The sequence below is a fragment of the Triticum aestivum genome, chromosome 2A (assembly GCF_018294505.1).
Source record: "Triticum aestivum cultivar Chinese Spring chromosome 2A, IWGSC CS RefSeq v2.1, whole genome shotgun sequence".
Taxonomy (NCBI): Eukaryota; Viridiplantae; Streptophyta; class Magnoliopsida; order Poales; family Poaceae; genus Triticum; species Triticum aestivum.
In genome coordinates this window covers 513,794,366-513,800,365 of record NC_057797.1, presented here as the reverse complement: position 1 = coordinate 513,800,365, position 6,000 = coordinate 513,794,366, and positions in this window count along the sequence as shown.

The following is a 6,000-nucleotide window of genomic DNA, read 5'->3' as shown; positions in this document are numbered from 1 at the left end:
GGGGAGGGCCTACCCTCTATGGAGCGCCCTAGGGGAGTCCTACTCTTACCGGGAGTAGGATTCCCCCCTTTCCAAGTAGGAGTAGGAGAGGAAGGAAGGAGGAGGGAGAAAGGAAGGAAAGGGGGCCCCCCCTCCCAATTTAGATTGGGCTTGGGGGGCGCGCCCCCTCCTAGGCCGCCTCCTCCTCTCTCCCACTAAAGCCCAATAAGGCCCATACACTCCCCAAGGGGTCCCGGTAACCTCCCGGTACTCTGGTAAATGCCCAAACTTACCCGGAACCATTCCGATGTCCAAACATAGTTATTCAATATATCAATCTTTATGTCTCGACCATTTCGAGACTCCTCATCGTGTCCGTGATCATATCCGGGACTCCAAACTACCTTCGGTACATCAAAACACATAAACTCCTAATACCGATCGTCACCGAACTTTAAGCGTGCGAACCCTACAGGTTCGAGAACTATGTAGACATGAGCGAGACTCATCTCCGGTCAATAAACAATAGCGGAACCTGGATGCTCATATTGGTTCCTATATATTCTACGGAGATCTTTATCGGTCAAACCGCATAACAACATACATTGTTCCCTTTGTCATCGGTATGTTACTTGCCCAAGATTCAATCGTCGGTATCATCATACCTAGTTCAATCTTGTTGCTGTCAAGTCTCTTTACTCGTTCCATAATGCTACATTCCGTAACTAACCCACTAGTTACATTGCTTGCAAGGCTTATAGTGATGTACATACCGAGAGGGCCCAGAGATACCTCTTCGATACCCAGAGTGACAAATCCTAATCTCGATCTATGCCAACTCAACAAACACCATCGGAGACACCTGTAGAGCATCTTTATAGTCATTACGTTGTGACGTTTGATAGCACACTAAGTGTTCCTCCGGTATTCGAGAATTGCATGATATCATAGTCATAGGAACATGTATAAGTTATGGAGAAAGCAGTAACAATAAACTAAACGATCATCGTGCTAAGCTAACGGATGTGTCAAGTCAATCACATCATTCTCTAATGATGTGATCATGTTTATCAAATGACAGCTCTTTGTCTATGGCTAGGAAACTTAACAATCTTTGATCAACGAGCTAGTCAAGTAGAGGCATACTAGTGACACTCTGTTTGTCTATGTATTCACACATGTACTAAGTTTCTGGTTAATACAATTATAGCATGAATAATAAACATTTATCATGATATAAGGAAATATAAATAACAACTTTATTATTGCCTCTAGGGCATATTTCCTTCAACAATATCGCAAAGCATTCCTATGCACCTCAACCCATCCCTTGTCCACATATTAATTCTCATGGTTCATTGCCTCCTTTGAATACTAAAGACTTTGCTAAGTGGAAAGTCGGTATGGAGTTTCACATTCGCGGTGCCTCAATGCAATTTTGGTGGGTGACCATAAATGGTTGCAAGCCTAAGAACCCAGCAAGTCTTACTCCAAGGGAATTCGGATGACCAACTTAATGTCACCGCACTCAACACTTCATCCGTGACTGGTGAGTATCAAGACTCCAATGCTCTCCTCGAGACCTCAAAGGAGATTTGGGATTGCCTTCATGACATGTTCCAAGGTGAAGTTCATATTCAAAGATCTAAGTTGGATTTGCTAGAGTAAGAGGCCAATTTGATTGCGAAGAGTGATGGTGAGACCACGAAAGAGATATATTAAAGGTTGAAGACTCCTGTTTTCGATTTGAGGAACTTTGGGTGTACTTGAGTGGTTGATCATTTTTTTTCATTGACAAGTTTCTTGGGGCCATGGTTTTGATCGATAATAGTATGCTCATGTTCATTCATCAACGACCGGACTTTGAAACCATTTCTCCCAATGAAGTAGTGGCAACCTTCACCACCCATTATCCGTTGAAGGTTAAGTTAAACCAAGCCATTGCAATTGCTCGCAGGACCAAGAGCTCAAATCTCGCTTTGATGGCCTAGAAGGTGCTTGTGCATGCACCAAGAGAAGAAGAAGAAGGTCCTAAAGAAGATTACGATGGCACTACTTGCCCGATTATTGACTTCTAGGAAGACTTAACTCTCTTGATCGAGAAATATTTGTGCACCATGCAAACGAATGGAAGAATCTCAAAGGCAAGTCCTTTGTAAGAAGTGTTGCAATTGTGATAGCCCACAACACTATGTTGTGGGTTGCCCCTATGAATGAAGAGAAGACAAGATCGAGAAGCTCGTTCTCAAGAAGAAGTTCACCAAGAGCAAGGACGACAAGACAGTTGTTCATGAGGAGTACAGGTCCTGCCGTTATTGTGAAATCCACTTCCTCCCCCTCTACCGCCGGCCTCTTCGATGGCCCCAATGAGAACAAGCCCATCACTTATCGGTGCCTCATGGCTAAAGAGGTACTAGCAAAGTCCTCCTCTAACCCACCCCATTTCAGTCTCAAATCTTCTAGTACTTTGTATGCTTCATGTAACGACGATCTGGAGGATGAATGTGAAGGTCGTGTGAATGATGATGAGGATGCCTCGTTGACCTTTATCAAGACTCTTCGGGTGAGGCTCTTGCTTGTTTTAGTATTCTCTTGAAGTTACTTGTCGAACACGATGAGTACATTGAGAATGTTGAAAACTTCCTTATAGTGGAAAAGGAGATAATCGAAGTCCTCGAGCAACAGACCACATGTTGCAATGCAGCATCGCCATCAAGTCGTGGCAGCATGTCTACAGCTGGCCATACGTTGCAACGTAGCATCGCTGCCGGTGTGCCATCAACGTCCTTGTAGTCTCACCTGTAGCAAAGCGAGATGAACAGTGGACATGGGTGTGGCATCGGAGCCTAGGTTGCAGCTAGGTGTCGCCCCAGGAAGCCGCTTGCAATGGCGATGCCAATTTGCAACATGGATGTTGTTGTGCTTGCAACACTGACACCCCCTTTCTTGTTGTGTCCGGTGCTTACTCCCTTACAGCAGCGGTGACAGCTCGGTCGTGAGCTATGAGAGCTAGTGATGGGCGGCAGAGAGATACAAGAGGGAAGAGGAGGGATGAGAGGGTGCCCGAGGAAAAAGAAAGAAACGTATGGATGTGATCACGAGAAGACAAGGCCGTAATCAGCCGATTGTTTCTAAACATTCCCTAAGAAATGCTATTTGGGCAGACATTAACATGAATGCTTAATCTACCCAATATTCCATGTGAGTGGTCTAAAGTACCTGCAGACTGTAGAGGAGTAACATTTAGATTGTGGGTTTAGCTGTAATATGCTGGGCTCTTTGGAACAAGCAACATTTTGAGTTAACATGTTATGCATGTTTCCTTTATTTATTGGGAAGGTTGCAAGGTGAAGCTCTCACAGATTTGAGGGGCTGCTCATCTACAAGCTGACCCTCTGCGACATCAGTAAGTGATGGGGAGGAGCCGAGGAGGCAAGCAACGAGCTGCGGACGGATTCTAGCTTTGGAGGGCAAGGATGAAGATGCTAATACTAACTTGTTACTCAATCTGACGTTACATCGTACTGAGAGCTAGGTACAGTACATAATACAATTACATCGGGATTAACCAAAACATAAAAGAAAAAAGAAGGTATCACAGAAGATTGCACCAAACTAGTACTGAAATTGTTGTCGCGTGGATGAAAACCAAACTTGTAAGATGAGTTCTCGTGCATGATCATTCTAGCTGTTACAAACATACCAAGTCTGTGCAACCCACTCTCTATTGAGTGATTCTGGAAGAACCAGCGACATCAAGTTTGATGCAGCAAGGTTCACATGCCATGATGGCCAGCCATGCTTGCCATAAAGAGATTAGGACTGCAATACCTAGATAATGATGTCACAGGGACCCATAATAAAAGCCACTCGGGTCTTAATTATTTGCTCAGTCAATCTTATGTCAAATCTGATCCTATTGCGAGAACGACCTGCATTTGGTTAGGGAAATAGATAGATTCTTTAGGAAGAGCAAATTCGTGTCTTAATTTATTTATCTCTGGTCATTGGCTCTCAGTCAATCTGAAAGTTGAAAATTGAGGAGCAAAGATCATGTTAAGAGCAACTCTAGCAGACCCCGCATCCGCCCCCGACCCGCAAAATAACCGCCAAAATGCGGGTACGGGCCGAAAAGCCTACCCGACCAGACCCCGCATCCCGTCTCGGCCCGCAAAAAATTTTAGGGGGCGCGGCAAATTCACGACCCCAACCCGGGAAAACGCGGGTATCCCCCTCGCGGCTGCGGTGCCCTGCATCACAGAGAAGCAGTTCGCGGGAGGGACATTTCAGCCCGCGCTCTTTTCCCCCTCCTCCCGCCGCCGCCCGCCCTTGTTTCCGCCCGCCCGCCGCCGGCGATTCCGGCCATATCTGCGAGCAGAATCGCTCCGCGGGGCCGCCCCACACCCTCCCGTGCCGAGCTGCTGCACCGCCCCTCCGGATCCGGCGAGAAGAGCTGCCCCCTAGTCGCCCGCCGCCGCTGGAATCGACCACCGCCGAGCGCACCACCCTCGTCGCCGCCGACCGCATCAAACTCCCCACTGGTTAGTCCCTTTTTTGTGATTTTTGCGAGCTGTGTAGTAGATTGACGCGCCGATGTGCGTGTAGATGGAGTTGACCCCGTGCGAGAAGTTCTTGCTATCTGATTCGTCCGATTCGGACGACTCAGATGTGGAGACCATGCTTGCGACCTTTAGGCAGCAAACATTGGTCATGGCGCTTGCCGTGAAGGAGCATGAAGACGAGTACCGGAAGAGGAGGCAAGGATCTGCTGTCGGGCGTCTATGCATTCTGCGGAATCGCCATCTTGGAAACGAGATGTTGATGCAAGATTATTTTTCGGAGAATCCTACATATCCTGCACACCTCTTCCGCAGAAGGTATCGAATGCGCTGATCCCTTTTTGTGAAAATTGTTGAAGCTTGCGAGGCAAATTGCCGGTATTTCACTCAAAGAAGGAATGCCGCGGGCTTAAAGGGATTTAATGCATATCAAAAAATCTCCGCAGCTATGCGGGTGATTGCATATGGCGTTCCGGCTGATTATGCCGATGAGTATCTTCACATTGGTGAAGATAGCACAATTGAGTCTGTGCGTAGATTTGCGAAAGTGATCGTCCGTGTCTTTGGTCCCGAGTATCTTCGGGCACCAAATGAAGATGACACAAAGAAATTGATGGCAGCTAAAGAGAGGAGAGGTTGGCCTGGGATGCTAGGTAGCATTGATTGTATGCATTGGAATTGGAAAAATTGCCCCAAGGCTTGGCAAGGAATGTATTGTGGCAAGTCTCGTGATGCAACAATTGTGCTAGAGGTTGTAGCATCCGGGGATTTATGGATTTGGCATTGCTTTTTTGGTATGCCCGGCACACTCAATGATATCAATATGTTGCAACGCTCTCATTTGTTTGCTAGGCTTGCTAGTGGTGATGCTCCTGCTTGCAACTACACTATCAATGAGCATGAATACACAAAGGGGTACTATCTTGCAGATGGTATATATCCTCCTTGGTGCATATTTGTCAAGAGCATCAAAGAACCCAAAACTAAAAAAACAATGTGAATTTGCAAGGGTGCAAGAGGCAGCCCGAAAAGACATTGAAAGAACATTCGGTGTTTTGCAATTTAGGTTTGCCATTGTCCGTGGTCCTGCTCGTTTTTGGGATAAGAAAACCCTGAAGAACATCATGACTTGCTGTGTTATCCTGCACAATATGATTCTTGAAGATGAGAGAGGAATGAACTTAGAATTCTTTTACGACAATGTGGGTAGCTGTGTCAAACCAGTTAGAGACCCAAACCGCATTAGAACTTTTCTTCAGACATACAAGGAGATTGAAAATGCAGACACACACTTTCAGCTACAGAAAGATCTCATTGAGCACCATTGGCAAAGGGCTGGACAGTGACTAATTTTTGTATTCATTTGTATTTGTATTCATGACAAGTTTTGTATTGCATTATTTTAAGTTTGCTACGGTGATTTGAATAATTATTTGTGATGCGGATGATTATTGTTTTATGT